This window comes from Trachypithecus francoisi, unplaced genomic scaffold (genome assembly GCF_009764315.1).
Source record: "Trachypithecus francoisi isolate TF-2019V2 unplaced genomic scaffold, Tfra_2.0 Lachesis_group7, whole genome shotgun sequence".
NCBI lineage: Eukaryota > Metazoa > Chordata > Mammalia > Primates > Cercopithecidae > Trachypithecus > Trachypithecus francoisi.
In genome coordinates, this window is record NW_022681472.1 from 57955338 (window position 1) to 57974033 (window position 18696).

At 39.4% G+C, this 18696-nt stretch overlaps 1 protein-coding gene across 4 annotated transcripts in view; it reads right to left on the reverse strand.

Moving 5' to 3' along the window:
* Nucleotides 1-18696, reverse strand: part of NCALD (neurocalcin delta) — a 456646-nt gene that overhangs the window by 335299 nt on the left and 102651 nt on the right. For all 4 annotated transcript variants that reach the window (XR_004435463.1, XR_004435466.1, XR_004435464.1 and 1 more), the window contains exon 2: nucleotides 3141-3193. The gene's annotated coding sequence lies outside the window, so the exon portion shown is untranslated. The remainder of the gene's footprint in view (nucleotides 1-3140; nucleotides 3194-18696) is intronic.

Consider the following 18696-nt stretch of genomic DNA (forward strand, 5'->3'; position numbering starts at 1 on the left):
CATGCAAGAGCCGTCAAACAGTATAAAATGGTCTAATATGCATATAATTAAAGTACCAAAGAGGGGAGAGAAAGATAGAGGTGTCAAAGTAATTAAAATGGGGAAAGAGTAGCTTTTTCAATATGTGATGCTCGAAAATTTAGACATCCATATAAAAAGTTATTCTTGACCCTTACCTCACAAAAGACATAAAAAATTACCTCAAAATGGATCATATAACTAAATACAAAGCTTAAGCTTTAAAATTTCTAGAAAAAATAAGAAAATCTTTGCATCCTTCATTTTAGCAAAGATTTCCTAAATAGTACTTAAAACTACTCTTCCAGGCTGGGTGCAGTGGCTTACACCTGTAATCCCAACACTTTGGGAAGCTGAGGCGGGTGGGTCACCTGAGGTCAGGTGTTTGAGACCAGCCTGGCAAACATGGTGAACTCCCGTCTCTACTAAAAATGTAAAAATTAGCTGGGTGTGGTGGTGGGCACCTGTAATCCCAGCTACTTGGGAAACTGATGTAGGAGAATTGCTTGAACCTGGGAGGCGGAGGTTGCAGTGAGCCAAGATAGCGCCACTGCACTCCAGCCTAGGTGACAGAGCAAGACTCGGTCTCAAGAAAAAAAAAAAAAAACTACTCTTCCACTTTTAAAAATTGATAAGCTGAAATTCACCAAAATGTAAAACTTTCTACTCTTTGGATGATACTTTTAGGACTTTTAAAGAAACAAACTAGACACTGAGAAAAAGTATTTGCAAAGCACATATTTAATAAAGTATTTGTATCCAGAATATATTCTAATTAGCTACATATCATTAAGACACATAATTTTTAAATGGGTGAATGATCTGAACAGACACTTTATCAAAGAAGATATGCAGATGGCAAAGTAGCACATGAAAAGGTGTTCAATATCATTAGGGAAATGAAAATTAAAGCTATGATGAGATAACACTATACACTCAAATTTCTAAAATTACAAAGAGTGATAACACCAAGTGCTAGAGAAGCTATGGAGCAACTAAAACTTTCATATATTGCTGATTGGAATGTAAAATGGCACGGTCCTTTTGGAAACAGTTTGGGGGATTTTTAAAAATAATGTTTAACATATATTTGCTATGCTTTCCATATGATACAATAATCCCACTCCTAGTAATTTACCCAAGAGAAAGGAAAACGTATGTCCACACAAAGGCCTGTTCATGAATGTTTGTAGCAGCTTTATTCCTAGTAGCTAAATACTGTAAACAACCCAAATCTTCATCATTTGGTTAATGGATAAACTTGTGGTACACCACACAATGGAATTCTTCTACTCAACAATAAAAAGGAACAAACCACTGTTACTTATAACAGCATGGATGAATCTCAAAAAAAAATAATAATACTCCAAGTGAAAAAATCTGAAACAAAGGCTGCATACTATATGATGTCATTTATATATTCTGGAAAAAAGAGAAAGCAGAGAGCCAAATCTAGATTGTGGTTGTCAAGGGCTACAGTAGAGGGAGTAGATTTACTACAAAGGTGTACATTTTCAAGTGTTAGATACATTCTACCTCTTGATTGTGAGGTAAAACAATGATTACATACATTTTTCAAAATGTATCAAACCATATATTTTAAGAGAATGAATTTTCCATGTGTTAATCATACCTCAGTAACCCTAACCAAAATAGACATATAGTGCTGTGGCAAAATAATGGGGTTTGGTCAACTGGATCTTCACATGGAAAAAAATTAATCTTGACCTTATACTTCACACCATGTACAATGAAATCAATTCCAGACATATTATAGATTGAAGTGTAAAGGTAAAATAATATATGAAATTCATAAAATAATGAACTTTTGTTCATAAAAAAGAGTAAAAACCACAGAAAAAGAGATGATATTTGTAACACATATATCCTACCAAGGATATATCTAAAATATATATTATCAAAAATGCCTACAACTCAATAAGAAAGACAATTTAATTTTTAAAACAACCCAATGTTTTCACATTTTTAAGACCTGAAGGTGCTTCTCACAAAACAAGATACCCAAATGGCCAATTAATATATGAAATGGTGCCCCACCTCATTAGTCTATAGGGAAACGCAAATTTAAACCATATGATGCTATTACATACCCACCAGAAGAGCTTAACTTAAAAAAAACAAAAAACAAAAAAACAGAAAACACCTTGTTTTGGAAAATATGTGGACTAATTAGAACCCCCATACACTCCTGATTATAGTATAAATTTTTTAATTAATGCAACCATTTTTGAAAACAGTTTGATAGTATCTACTAAAGCTGAACATATGCCTGCCTTATGATCCAGAAATTCCCCTCCTGCATATGTATTCAACAGAAATATGTATATGTAACTGAAACCATAACAAAACTGACTCAAGAAGAAATAGATAACCTAAATAAATCAGTTAGTAAAATTTCTTTCCTCAAAGAAAAAATCTGGCCCAAACTGTTTTACTGTCAAGTTCCAGTATACATTTAAGTAGCAAGTAATTTCAGTATTTTGAAAACTATTCCTGACAAGAAAAATCACAGAAAGATTTTAGTCAATCTCATTTATGACTAAAACTTAGCAAATTGTATCTAGCTAAGTATAGAAAAGACAACATATCATTACAAAGTTGGTTTTATCTCAGCAATGCAAGGTAGCTTAACATTAGAATATCCATTAATGTAAACTAAAATTAACAAATGAAAGCATAAACATCATTTGATCATCTCAGTGGATATAGAATAGCATTAATAAAATTCAACATATATTTATAATAGAGACTTTTACCAAACTGGGAATAGAAGAGAACATCTTAAGGTGATAATGAATATTTTAAAAATACTTCCATCAAATGAATGTGCCATAATTAATTTAACACAATTTACCTACTATTGGATATTTACATTCTCTCCTTTTCATTTTGTATTATTTTACTATCATAATATATGCTGTGATGAACATTTTTGTGCATGTCAAGTTACCAGTGCCTCAATTTCCTCATGTATAAGATGGAAGTAAGACTCAAAAGGCTAAAATGAGGATTACATAGAATGTTAGGTTTATGTATGTCTTAGGGAATCTTGGGAGGAAACTGTTGTTTACAAACCTAAGAAAAACTTGTTCTATACTTACCTGGTGTTGGATCTCTCACAGCACACTGCAGGCTCAAGTCAGAAGAAATCACTCTGTCAAAAATAAAATTATTGTCTTAGCTTATCAGGAACTAGGAAGAATCATTAAAAAGTCTCAATACATCTAATAGAGTTCTGTTAATATATATAAAACACAAATTTTAAGTCTTAGCATTGTATCACACTTTAATATGCCACTATTTCTTTCTTTATTATTGGTTCTACATTGGTTCTGATTGTTTCTAAAATCAGAATATAATATCTGCAGAATGCAATCAGTGATGGGGATTATTGCTTGCTCCAAGATTCCCTTGTATCATTTGCTATTGTCCTCTCATCCCACTTCCATCCCGCTAATCAAGTGAGTATGACTACTACCATGCTTGCTTCATCTGACTGTGATATATAGCACTTCAGTTCTGCACAGTAGTCAGAGTGATCATTCTAAAATTTAAGCATAACACTCTTCTCCTGGAACCCCTTCCACAACTTTCTCTTGCCCTGTGGATAAAAGCCAAACTCCTTGCCATGACATCTAAGGTACTTCATCATTTAACATCCACCTACTTCTGTAGTCTCATCTCTCATCTCTGTACCATTTCCTGAGCTCCAGCTACTTCACACTTCCTTCAGTTCCACCTCACCTCTTGCCAGCGCCCAGTGTTCATACACACTGCTCCCTTGGCCAGGACTAACTTTCCTCCTTCCCCACTCACCTCCACCTGACTAATTCCTACTTGTCCTTCCATTCTCCACTTAAGTGTTGCTCCTCCAGTCAAGTCATCTGCTGCACTTGACCATCTTAAGGTCATTTATTAACACTCCCAAAGAACACTGCACTTTTTCTTTTGTAACATCATATATACAAATATATATTCAGTATTTCTTGTCTTCCCTGTGAGTTCACAGATCATGTCTGTGTCTTTCACAGCTGGATCCTCAATGCCTACACCAGGACTGGTCTCACAGAAGATGTTTAATCAATATTTTTTGAGCAAAAGAATTAATAGAGACATCCTCAGTCCTTAGCTTTCCAATTCATCTTTTGATTCACATTGATAATTTAATAAGCTTCCTACCATATTTCATTAATTAGGACTCACGGATTGTAGAAACAATACTATTTTATATGCCAATTATAAAGAAAGAAGTGGGCCGGGCGCGGTGGCTCAAGCCTGTAATCCCAGCACTTTGGGAGGCCGAGACGGGTGGATCACGAGGTCAGGAGATCGAGACCATCCTGGCTAACACGGTGAAACCCCGTCTCTACTAAAAAAACAAAAAACTAGCCGGGCGAGGTGGCGGGCGCCTGTAGTCCCAGCTACTCGGGAGGCTGAGGCAGGAGAATGGCGTAAACCCAGGAGGCGGAGCTTGCAGTGAGCTGAGATCCAGCCACTGCACTCCAGCCTGGGCCATAGAGCGAGACTCCGTCTCAAAAAAAAAAAAAAAAAGAAAGAAGTGGTGGCACATTATAGTGTGATACAATGCTAAGACTTAAAATTTTTATTTTATACATATTAAAAGAGCTCTATTAGACTTTTTTGGATTTTTATGATGCCCATATAAAAGGAAAATATAAAGATATAAGTGAAATAAATTGGCTTAGGTATTCACACTCAGAACCACAGTATTAACAGGGCACCAAGCTGAGATGGGTGGAGGTAAATGAGCCCACAGCCTCTAGCCAAGCCCTGGCACCAGGTGCCTCCACCATGGGGGAAGAGATACTTTCTGACCTTTCGCTAGCCCAGTAAATGACAGTGTACTCCCAGCAGAGACTCTTCTCCCTAACTACTTTTTTGTCCTATTAAAATACCATTTTTTAAGGACACAGTTTTTTGATACACAGAAGTTTCTTAGGCGTGCACCATCACATTGAAGTAGAGAGGACAGGAGTGCCAGAGGTCTCCTAATCCCCATCCAGCACTCTACGACTCAGGATATCAGGTTGGAAACACTCCGCCATGTCTGGGAACATGAGGAGGAAAGAGACACAACCAGAAAAGCCATAGCCCTCCTGTGACTCAGTTTCCTCATGTGTAAAATGGACATACAGAATTAGATGATGTATTTGTACAGGGTCCCAGCAGAAAAGAGATGATACACTCAAATGGGAGCTTTAGTGCAGAGGACGATTTACACAGTGTGAACAGGGTTAAGGGAACCACTAAGAGGGGGTGATGCAGGTGCCTCCCATTGGCCAAATCCAAATAGAAACCAGAGGTCAGGGGAGCCCATTGAGGGGATCCATGGAGACCAGCCTCCCTGGATCCAGAACAGTGTGGAAAAGGGGGAGGGTGGGTCTGAAAGGACAAATGGAGACTCCCCAGCACAGATCATCTCTGAGTCCCCACAGAACAGAATAATCCAGTATTCTATGATCATTTCAATAAAGCGTTAAGCTTTGCAACAGCAAGAAGAGATTTATGTCTATTCCAAAGACTTGAGGAAAATCCACCAGGATGCAATTTTTCATCATTCCATGTGCTTAGCCCAGATGACTGCACTCTCTTGCAGTTGTTGAAAATGGTTCAGATTGAGAACACCCCACTATACAGACCCTGTTTTTCTCTAATTGAGCTCTTAAAATGTAGGGGCATTCTGTTTTGAGCTAGTATTGATGTTTCCTCTGGTCTCATCCTCCAGATCCTTTTCAGAAACGGGTTCTTGCAGTGTCCACAACCTCACAGAAAACAGGTTCCAGCAGGAGCAAAACAAAGGCTTTGGCTTTCTAAGCCAAGCCCCTAGAGTCTCAGAACATAGTCAACATGATGAACTACAGCCATACTTACCACTCCTCCCACACATCCAGACCAGAAACCATTCATTTCTGCTGGGAGAAGGTATGGAGAGAAAGGTAGAACTGTGTAGTCATGGTGGTTCCTGAGAAAGAGGCTTCTGGTGAATCCATTTCCCCCCATCCAAGCCAGTAAATGGTAAGCACCACATGTGTTTTTGTCCTCTTTCCCCCTCACAACTCATTTTTAAAACTCTCATTCTTTCCCTTGACTGGGCCAGTGCTCCAGGTATCACCCACCCTATCACACACCCTCCCTTCAGTGGCAACCAAGTCCCATTAGCACTCCCAAGTCATGGGGTGCTTGGTCCTAAGGCCAAGGTATGAGATTTGTCATTTCAAAAATCAAAGATCCTTTCAAAAATTTCATTTGAATAAATAGCTGCTTCTAAAGAAGTTCCTAGCATCACCCACCCTAAAGGCCCAGGCAGTGATGCTGACCACAGTTTCTAGCATCTGTTCTTTCCTGAATTTAGAGATGATGCTATGCTCCAAAGCACAGAGGTTTTTGTTGTAACCATTATACTGAAGCCCAACTAGGCAACACTGGCCATTAGAGAGAGGTCATACTGTGCCATGAAAGCGCTCTTAGAATAGAGAGGAATCACACTGGGTTAGAACGAAAACTCATTTAGAATAAAACAAAAATAAGTTTTCAGAGAAAAACATCTCTATTTTTCTTTCAAATGAGTCAGATGATTTTTATAAAGTGAATGAAGACTCTTTGATTTCTGGCAAAAATTAATTAATTAATTAATTAATTAATATAAAATAAAAGGAAGAGAGAGGCTGCCCATTCCCAAGGGGGAATCTAGCAGGGGCAGGGAGTTCAGCATATTGACCTTGACCAAATTGTGTAATCTCTCTGTCTCATTTTTCTCATTGGCAAAAAATGCCAGGGATTTGGATTAAAACAGTTATTGAGGTCCCTTCCAGTTCTAAGAATATATGGCCTTCAAGCTAGGAAAGGGGCTTTCCACTTCCAAGACCAGGGATTTGCCATAGAAAAATGAAATAAAAAAGGAAGGTCTGCTATTATCAGCCAACCAGGGCTCTAGTCTGACAAATAACAGAAAAGAAGTGTTGTGTGGATCTTGTCATCATGGTGGCTTGACCCGTCCTAGCTGTGTTTCCATCTCAATGATACAATACAAATGGGCTATTCCAGGCATCTCAAGAATGCCCCAACCATAAAAGGAATTCTCCTAAATGGCCCCTCTGTGACATTACGCAGAACTCCTCTTTACATGGCAGTTTCACCCAGCTTCAGATTCAACTCTAGATGAAAATATTACAATCGGATGATTTGACAAGTGCTGAATCTAATCCTTGTTGCTCTTTTGCCAGAGTTCTTATAAAGAAGAATGCCAGATGTTGTACTTGTATATTTCATGGGTAACTGAATGGGAAAAAAACAGAACACAGCAAACCTAATTGTGACATTTAACTGCTTTTGAAAACCCACAATATAAACATACCAGAAATACCATATTTTAAAAAAACTGTGGCAAAGTCAAATGTCTCTCAAATGCACACAAAAAAGCCTGTCATGAGTAATTCCGAATAAAGTAATCTGTCAGTTGTAAAATGCAAGTACTCCTTTATAAATAGTTTGCATGCTTCCAACTTGCTTAATAAATACCATGTTAATAGACCAAAAATATTCAGAGAGAACATCTTCAAGCCCAGGAAACATTAACTAATCAGTTGCTTATGTAACATCAGGCTGGATCTCCCTTATCATTTATTGGGTACAAATCAAACTTATCAGGGGCACTTATCAGGGGCAAGTCAAAACACCACCGATTGCCCAAAACAATTCCTTTTCTTGCTATCCTTTTCCACTCATCACATAGCCAGGAGCCTGAACACCATTTAATACTCCATTTCCTCCTCCTCTCATCAATAACCAAATCCCGTAGATAGTGACTACTGAGGAACTTTGTCTTCTGGTCTCCACCCATTTTCATTGCCTTAATTAAGCCTTCATCCTCTACCTATTGGACAACTGCAAGATCCTCCAGCCTTCAGCATCTTCAAGTAATTCATTCATCTTTGAGATTTCTCTTTCTTAAATACACTTTTGATACATCACCCCTCTGATCATACTCACCCTTCAATGGCTCCCTGTTGCTTCTAAGAAGAATTCAAAATTCAACACGATGCCCTCCCTCACACCCCATATTCCAGCCTTGTCAAGTTGTTTCATTTTCCAATTATCAGGATACTTTGTTCTCCATGTCCTAACAAACCAACTGCTCCCCATCCCAACTCCAAAAGAGCCCATCTAACAAGTATGGTTTTTTTTTTTCAAGAGGAAAACTTCTTTCCTGGGCCCTGTATGACCTGTCCCTTGCCTCTCAACCTGACACTACCCTCCTCTCGGGCTCAACTCTAGCTGTGCCAGCCCTCTGTAGGTTCTGCTTTCTTCCTCAGTGGAGACATTTCAACATGGAGACCCCTTGCTAGCTACTCTTCATTCACCTAACTTGAACTCATTCTTCAGGTTCATTATTTGACTCAGGGTCAATGTGACTCTCTCAGTGAGACCTCCCATCATGCCCACCCCAAAGGAAATTTGCTCTTTGCTACATACTCTTCACTATTCTTTTCCTTCATTGCATTTATCACAACTGATGGTTATATATTTAATATTGAGGTTATTATTTCAAAGCTCATCACCCACAATGAATACTCACTTCTGTGAAGTAGAGACGGTTAAGGTTCAAAGTTCATCCCCAGAGGCTAGCACAGTGCCTAGTACTCAATAAAAGTTTAAAAATCAATGAGTAGTAGCTCCAGCCTTACTCCATGTGTACATAATATTCTGTTCTCCCCAACCATGCAGGTAGAAAAGTCCACTGCCTCCCTAGCAACTCACCTGTGCCCTGAACAGAATTAAATTGGAGTACTCATGATATATAATGCATTTCCATCTTATTCTTTTTTCTACTAGACTACAAACTTCCTGTAGGCAAAAATCATGTTATATCTTTGAGGCATGTGGATCCTTAAGTATAACAAAAGGTGTGCAGAGGGGGAACGTATGTCTACAGGTATACATTTTGGGGGGTGCAACAAGAATAGCAGTGTATTAGTCCATTCTCATGCTGCTATAAGGACATACTTGAGACCGGGTAATTTATAAAGAAAAGAGGTTTAATTGACTCACAGTTCCACAGGGCTGGGGAGGCCTCAGGAAACTTATAATCATGGTAGGGGAAGCAAATACATCCTTCTTCACACAGCAGCAGGAAGGAGAAGTATAAGCAAAAGCAGGGAAAGCCCCTTATAAAACCATCAGATATTGTAAGAACTCACTCACTGAGAGTAACTACACCAATGATTCAATTGTCTCCCACCAGATCCCACCTGCAACACATGGGAACTACAATTCAAGATGAGATTTGGGTGGGGACACAGCCAAACCGTATCATTCTGCCCCTGGCCCTTCCCAAATCTCATGTCCTCACAATTCAAAACACAATTATGCCTTTCCAACAGTCCCCCAAAGTCTCAATTCATTCTAGCATTAACCCAAAAGTCCAAGTCCAAAGTCTTATCTGAGATAAGGCAAGTTCCTTCCATCTATGAGCTTGTAAAATCAAAAGCAAGTTATTACTTCCTAGATATAATATAGGTACAGAAATCGGGTAAATGCACCCATTCCAAATGGGAGAAATTGGCCAAAGCAAAGGAGTTAAAGGCCCCATACAACTCTGAAATCTAACAAGGCAGTAATTAAATTTTAAAGCTCCAAAATAATCTCCCTTGACTCCATATCTCACATCCAGATCACGCTGTTGCAAGAGGTGGGCTCCCATGGCCTTGGGCAGCTCCACCTCTGTAGCTTTGCAGGGTACAGCCACCCTGTCAGCTAACTTCACAGGTTGGTGTTGAGTGCCTGTGGCTTTTTCAGGCACACAGTGTAAGCTGTCAGTGGATCTACTATTCTAAGGTTTGAAGAACGGTGGCCCTCTTCTCACAGCTCCACTAGGCAGTACCCCAGTGGAGGCTCTGACCCCACATTTCCCTTCTGCACTACCCTAACAAAGGTTCTCCATTGAGGGCTCTGCCCCTGCAGTAAACTTATGCCTGGACATCCAGGCATTTCCATACATCCTCTGAAATCTAGACAGAGGTTCCCAAACCACGATTCTTGACTTCTGTGCACCCAAAGACCCAGTACCACGTGAAAGCTGCCAAGGCTTGGGGCTTGCACCCTCTGAAACAACAGTCTGAGCTGTATGTTGTCTCCTTTTAGCCAAGGCTGGAGCTGCAGCAGCTGAGATGCAAGGCACCATGTCCCAAGACTGCACAAGGCAGGGAGGCCCTGGGTTTGGCCCACAAAACCATTTTTCCCTCCTAGGCATCCAGGCCTTTGATGGGAGGGGCTGTTGTGAAGGTGTCTGACATGCCATGGTGACATTTCCCTATTATCTTGGTGATTAACATTCAGCTCCTCATTATTTGAGCAAATTTCTGCAGCAGGCTTGGATTTCTCCCCCCAAAATAGTTCTTTTCTATTGTATCATCAGGCTGCAAATTTTCCAAACTTTTATGATCTGCTTCCTCTTGAACACTTTGCCACTTAGAAATTTCTTCCGCCAGATACCCTGTATCATCTCTCTCAAGTTCAAAGTTCCACAGATCTCTAGGACAGGGGCAAACCACCAGTTTCTTTGCATAGCAAGAGTGACCTTTACTTTAGTTCCCAACCAGTTCCCCATCTCCATTTGAGACCACTTCTGCCTGGACTTCATTGTTCATATCACTATCAGCATTTTGGTCAAAACCATTCAACAAGTCTCTAGGAAGTTTCAAACTTTTCCATATCTTTCTATCTTCTGAGCCCTCCAAACTGTTCCAACCTCTACCTGTTACCCAGTTCCAAAGTGGCTCCCACATTTTTGGGTATCTTTACAGCAGTGCCTCACACCCAGTACCAATTTACTGTATTAGTCAATTCTCATGCTGCTATAAGGAGATATCTGAGACTGGGTAATTTATAAAGGAAAGAGGTTTAATTGACTCACAGTTCTGCAGGGCTGGGGAGGCCTCAGGAAATTTACAATCATAGTGGAAGTGGATGCAAACACACCCTTCTTCACACAGCGGCAGGAAGGGGAAGTATGAGCAAAAGGGGGGAAAGCCCCTTATAAATTCATCAGATCTTGTGAGAACTCATTCACTATCCAAAGACCAGCAACATGGGGGTAATTGCCCCCATGATTCAATTACCTCCCACTGGGTCCCTCCCATGACACATGGGGATTATGGGAACTGTAGTGTTTCAAGATAAGATTTGGATTCTGGATCCCAAACAAGTTTAAGGAAATTTGAATATGGATTATATTTGAGATGATTTTGTGAAATTATTATCTTAGGTGTAGTAATGATATTGTTTACATAGAAAAATGTCCTTATTTTGAGGAGCATGTAGAAGTATTGAAGGGTGAAGTATCATGATATCCTCATCTACATTCAAGCAGTTCAGGAAAAGAATATGAACAGTTATGCATACATCTTACTTAAACACAAAGTTGAATCTATGTGTATATACAGGAAGAAAGCAAGAGAAAGAAAGCAAATGTAGCAAAATGAAGACAGTATAACTATGTGCTATTTTCTATCAACTTTTCTGTAGGTTAATTTTTTAAATAAAAAGGAATGCAAGTAAATAAAGCAAGCCTCTTTCACATGTGAACTAAATATTCTACACAATGCCCAAGTATGCTCCTTTGAAGTTCTAAATGCACTAGCCACTGAGGGGGAACAATGCCTGCAGCCGTCATGTAGGGAAGGATTGTTTATCAAACCCTGGGGGATCCCCACCTTCTGATGGGAAAATAATAGCCCCTGGGCAGTGCCATTAGGAAGACTATCTCTGGGAGGAATCAAAATTAATCTGGTTAGCATTTCCTGATAATCCAGGCAAAGTGGTACCTGCCCCAACACAAGCCACTCTCTTTTCTGCTAATTCCTTTGCCCACCATATGTGAATTACACTGCTCTTTGTGTTAAGTGACCAGAGATTAAAAGATGAGTATGATGCAGCCCCAACCTTCTGGTCATTTGTTCCAAAAGTGACCATTTAATTCATTGTCCAAACCAAGATAATTTTGAGAGTAAAAGGGGGGTACTAACCAGACAAGGTGCTGAGATAACAGGTATAAACTGGGAGTGTCCCAGGAAAATTTGGATGTATAGTTGTCACCCCAGAGTGGTGACAAACACATAAATAATAGCAACAACAGCTAGTCACATAACAAAATAATATAAGGAAACTGTCATGAAGACATTGCCTGGGAATTCGGAGGAGTGATATTTTCTTTGAAGGAATCAGGAAGGACTTCATGGAAGAGTAGGAATTTTAAAATAATGATAGGATCTCTGCAGATACAGATAGAAGAGAAAGTCATTCTGGATAGAAGAAATTGTGTGAGCAAAGACCAAAGTAGTAAAATGTAGGGTATACCAGGAAAGTAGAGGCAACTAAAATAGCTGATCTGAAGAGATGTCCATAGGAAAGACAGGGAGATGGGCCTGGAGAGGTAAAAATGGAATCATGGTGGAAAGTGTATACTTAATCCAACATGCAACAGGAAGTCACTAAGTGTTTTTGAGGGAGACAGGAATAAATCTGTGGAGGGCCCTGAATGTCAGGCAAAAGACTTAAAGCCAGAGAATCAGATCTTTTACAGAGGGAAGGGTCTTCTACAATAGAACTTGTAAGTGAAAATCTATATTACTCAGCCTGCAAACATGAATGCTATAAGCCAAAATAAATAGTCACAGACATTGATGTCATAAGCTTTTCAAAATCACCTTTATTCTTTCTTGTGAGTGATTCTGTTTCGTGTGCTGGGCCAAGTATTACTTCTCCTGTCAATGTTTCATCATAAAAACCTCCACAGCCCTATTTCCATAAAGTCGCTGTCACAGTAACAAAAATGAGAGAGTTAAAATGTTCAGAACTGGCCAAGCTAGAGATGAAAACCAAAAACACAGCATTCGAGCTGAAGGAAAAACAGGTCACTAAAAGGGGAGGGATGTGATAAGCTTGCGGTCAGGATGCGAAATTACATTTTGAAGGCACAGCTCACTTTAATGCAAGTCCTTCTACTGCACGCAAAGAAGCCTGAAGCACTCTCACATTTATTAAGATTAATTATATTATTCCTAAAGTTTATTTATAGCTCTTTACTGGGTTGCATAGCAAATTTCAGGGGGAAATGTTAAAAGGCAGGTTTTCAACTATTTTCAATTTTATTCCAGATATTTGACTAGACAAGAACACATGCCTCCTAAAAGAATAAGTTATTCTAGAGAAAACTATTAATATCAGATCTTTCCAGAAAAGGTGAACAACACTGGTGAGGCAATCTCATTTCCAGAGGAGAATGGCTCAACAGGAAGCCAGCATTCTGGTCTCTAAAGACAAAGCCAGCAATATTTGTAAACAGAAACCATGTATTCCCTTTCTATAGAGGGTGTGCCCCACTCTTCAAAACATATTCCCTGGTCATGTAAGGCCATGAATGAATCAGAGAAAGGCCTGAGCTGGAGAAGTAGTTCTTGATTTTTCAGTTCACAAGAGTTTTATATCCACAAAGAACATCCAAGAATAACATCCAGGAAAAAACAAACAGAAGCCAACTTTCAAAGGCTTCCACTGGTCAAAGATGCAATAATTTGAGCTTTCAGAAAGATAACTGCAATTAAATGGAAGCCATTAAAAATGTTTAAGTCCCCAAGTTCATGTATGTATATAAACCTTTGGAGGATGAAAGAGAACCAACTTATTATTATGAAACCTGGTCAATAAAAAGAATCAAATATTTATCTTGTCTCTCTGTATGAACTATATCACTGGGTAACCAAAAAGTGAATAAGGGGCTGGGCACAGTGGCTCATGCCTGTAATCCCAGCACTTTTGGAGGTGGGCAGATCACTTGAGGTCAGGAATTCAAGACCAGCCTGGCCAACATGGCGAAACCCCATCTCTACTAAAAATATAAAAATTAGCTGGATGTAGTGGTGCATGCCTGTAATCCCAGCTACTTGGGAGGCTGAGGCATAAGAATCACTTGAACCCAGGAGGTGGAGGTTGCAGTGAGCTGGTATCACACCACTGCACTCCAGCCTGGGAAACAGAGTGAGACTCCATCACAAAAAATATATATATATAAATAAATAAATAAATAAATAAATAAAATATAAAGTAGATAAAGGGAAGCAATTATTTGTATCCCAAGTGATAAACGCAAAAAAAAAAATGTCAACAGGGAATATCATCATCTTAGGAGCCCCAATAACTAAATGAATCTAAGTATTAACCATTGTTAATATTACAAAAAGACAAACAACACAAATGTCATATGCTTCCTGATGGAAAAACACACCTAAAATCTTGCCATAGGAATTGCACCTGAGTTTGATCAAACCTCAAATTCCAGCCACTACACTGCAGGAAATACAGAGGAACACAATGAAATGTACCATAAGATTGCAATCAGCAAAATCTAGCCTATGAGAAACTCTAAAGTCAGAAGGCTGGGTTCATCCACAGACAAACAATAAGGAAAAAGAAAGGGATGGAGCAGGAATGCATAAATTAAAAGAATGGTATACCAACATTCATTAAATGAGCAGAACTAAGCTACAGTATCTAGGGATGCATAGCTGGGCAACTGATATAAAAGTCCAGGTAATGGTCACTTATGAAGTGAAGGGGGTTATGATGGAGATGGGTCACACAGAAGAGACTTCTAGGGAGGCTGGTGAAGTTCTCTTTCCTGGCCTGAATGGTAGTTACAAATGTGTTTGCCTTATGGTAATTCACTATGTTTCATATTTGATTTGCAGTGGGGGTTATATCTGTGTTTTATTTTATAATGATGTAGTTTGATTTAAAAAGAGTAAAGAAAAATATCTCCATCAAACTCCTTGAAAACATGAAAAATCTGATCACTTTCAAAGGTATAACAGGTAAATAAGGCAATAATAATTCCTATTGAAGGAAGGTGAGCAAAAATATATTCAATAAATTGCTATGATCAATATTAGAAAAAAGCTAGCTAGTAAGAAACAGAATTTGAGTATGAAAACATGAAGCGAAACATGTTCATTAATCGTAGAACTCTGTGGCCTCTGATCTCTCTGTGATCCCTGGAGGTGTAGTTCATTTCCCCATGTACAAAAGGGGATTGTGCCCAAGCCTAGAGCAAGCCCTATGTAAGAATCATGGCTTAGAGTACTAGAGTTTTGGAGCAAAACCAGCCTCTTCTGCTAATTTTCTCTCTCTGAGTAAGAGCTGCTGATTTTTCCCCTTGAAAGCATATTCTCAGGCTCTTGTGGAGACAGAACTCCTGCCCTAGGACACTAGATGACCATATGAGCTGAGCTGCCCACCATAAACTAACAGGTCATCATTTAATTGACCAAACCATAAAATCAGCTAAGTGAAGTCACACTCTGTCACCAAGTAGAAGTGGTATATAAGATGGGTCTGTAGCAAGTCCTATGGATACAAGTAAGCCATATGATTCGATGGCTCAGATTCCTATGGCCACCTACTCCTGATACATTGCTTCCTCTCTCTCAACCCACACCTATGGCTTCAAAAGGAGTTCCCTGTAACCAGAAGATGATAGGGGAAAAAAGACTCGGACACGTTTTGCATATGATACTCCATTATACATCAGCAACAGCTAGAAGTAGGCTGTTTTATATCCACTCAGGAGTGGCCCTGAAAAATAGTGGAGAGAGAAAATCCTCCCAGTTGGTAGAACTTCATAACACATCTGGATATCTGTTTTGTCTAGACTGAAAGATGGCCAGAAGTACAAATCTACACTAACTCATACATAATGGATAATGATTTGGCCAGATGGTCATCGACTTGGAAAGAACAGAATTGAAAATTGCTAAAAAGGAGGACGGAGGAATAGGCAGATGGATGACCTCTTGGAAAAGGCAATGAGTAGGAAATATTTGTATCTCATGTGCATGTTCACAAAACAACGTCCACTGCAGAGAAGGCTGTGGATAATCAGGGGGACAAGATCACATATTCTGAGGATGTCAGCCAGCCATTTCTTCCCAGCCACCCTAGTAACTTCTCCATAGATTTATCTTCTGAGTGGTCATGACAGTAATCAAAGAGTCTACGTGTAGGCTCACCACAGTGAATCTGGCTAGCACCATTACTGTGTGTTCACCCTGCGAACAGCAGGGGCCAGCAATGAGTCCAGGTGGACTATTTAGCCGTGCTATAGTGGGTGAACTACACTGGATTCTTTCCATTATGAAGTGGGCAAAGATTTGTTCTCAGGGAAATCAACATTTCCTCTGGATATGGGTTTGCCTTTTCCAAGTACCACCAATTACATACTTAGAAAATGCCTTATTTACCATTGTGGCACTACTTATGACATCACTTCTGATCAAGGCGCTAATTTCACAACAAAAGAGTGCAGCAATTGACTTGCAGCCACAGAACTCTCTAGTCCTGCCATATATTCCATCATCCAGAAGCAGCTGACCTGGTAGAATGATGGAATCACCTACTGAAGGCTCAATTGTCACTAACTGGGAGGTAACCTCTTGAAAGTCTGTGGCACTATATCTTACAGGATGAAGTACATGCTTTGAATCAACAACCCTTAGAGAGTGGTATTCCTCCCATACCTATAATACATGGGTCGGAGAATCAAAAATTAAAATGGGAGAGTCTATTCTAACTATTATGCCTAATACGCTAGTCACAAAAATGTTGCTACCTGTGCCTAAGATTTTGGGCTCTGCTGGTTTAATGTTATTCATTTCTAAGAAAAGAAAAGCCAGCTGCAGAAACCAGAATGGTTCCACTGAACTAGAATTTGAGATTACCACTTAGTCATTCAGACTCCTTAAGCCATTGTACAAACAAAAATGGTTCTACTGTGCTAACTGGGGTCCCAATTACTAAGCTATAATAAGATTGTTGCTGGATAATGGGGGCATTAAGAAAGATGTCTGTAATCCAGAGGATTCTCTGTGGTGCCTTTTTACTTCCATGTCCAGTAGTAAAGTTAATAGAAGATTTCACTACACCAACAAAGGAGGGATGACTAAGGACACAGACTTTTCAGGAGTAAAGATTTGCATCAGCCCTTCAGAAAAAGAATCCTCACCAACCAAGGGGTTAAAGAGAAAAGCACAAGGGAGTTGATAAGGAAAGAAAGAAGACATATAGATATATAAAAATGTAAATCCTAGATCTTTCTTTCTTGCTTGCTCTCTCTCTCCTCCCTCTAAATACACACACACACACACACACACACATAGGCAGCTTTGTGATCAGCTACAGAAGTGAGGACTATAGCAACTATGTATATTTTCTTCCTTGTACATATCTGTGTATGGAACTCACTTTCCCCTTTTTCCTTTCCCCAAGTGTGTCTGTTATACAAGGAGTGTGTCATATAAGTTAACTACAAACTAGGTGGTTAACTTTACAATTTAGTCTTGTAAGTTACATGATAAATGGGATTTTGATTAACCTGTAAGGGGAATTAACATCATTAACATATAAATGTAAATGCACCGACTAATGGCACTTCGTATCCCCCTTATCAGGGAACTAGTGAGCATGGCTTCATTTGTACAAAGGATAATTGCATCAACAGAAGCATTATACTGTTGCTGTTGTTGCTCTGTCAAGTTTATATATGGGTGGAGGGCTGCGTATAGATGAAAAGGAGACAAAGGGGTGGATTGTGCCTAACAGTGTATTGCCAACCCAAATTCACATTCATCCTTATACCTTCCACTATACTGATGGGGAAAGAAAGTAGCATGCCACATTTCTCAGAATAACTCACCAATTGGCTTCTTATTGGGCTTTGTCATGGGAGCACTAGCAGGATATTGTAAGACTGGAAGAAGGGAGGAGTGTTTTTGTTTCTTTGGGCTTCTGGCAGTGCCTTCAATGGCAGTGGCAGTGATGACATCATGGTTAGCTAGTGTGGGCTTCTGGGCTGCTGCTCAGCATCCTTGGTTTAATAGCAGAAGTGGACCGTGAGACAACTGAAAGCAGGGACTGTCTTAAACTTATGTGTCCCTGACAGTGCTTGGCCTAGGGCTAACCTCACAGTAGGCACACTTATAAGTGTATAGTAGTGTTCATTGTATTCACATTGTTGTGTAATGAACCTCTAGAACTTCTTCATCTTGCAAATCTGCAAGTCTATACCCAATAAACAATAACATTCCTTTTCCCCCTGCCCTTAGCCCCGGTAACCACCATCCTATTTTCTATTTCTATGAATTTCACTACTTTAGATAAGTACACACATGGTTTTAAAAATCTTATGTAAGTGTAGAATCTCCAAGAGTTGCAAACGATACTAGAAGTAACCTAGTGCAAGGTCTCACCCAATGCATGAGCCCCACCTTTTTCATCTTAAATTCAGTAACATACTTTTTGATCACCTGGTCTCTGCTGGAAGAATCTCAGTGACTGCTTCAAAAAGGTGAGCCATGCTATAGGGGGACTCTTCTTGTAATAACAAAGTTCTTCCTCATATTAACCCATTAACCCAAAATGGTGACCTTTTATCCATTGATAGTGGTCTATTTTCTAGAACAGAACACATTCCCTCCCTCTTCCAAAGTTTAAATGTTTTTATGTTATTTTAAAAATATATTTGTATCACACTTGCTTTAGCCTGCCATGAGACAATGATTCACATGGAGAAAATCAGAAAACACAAAG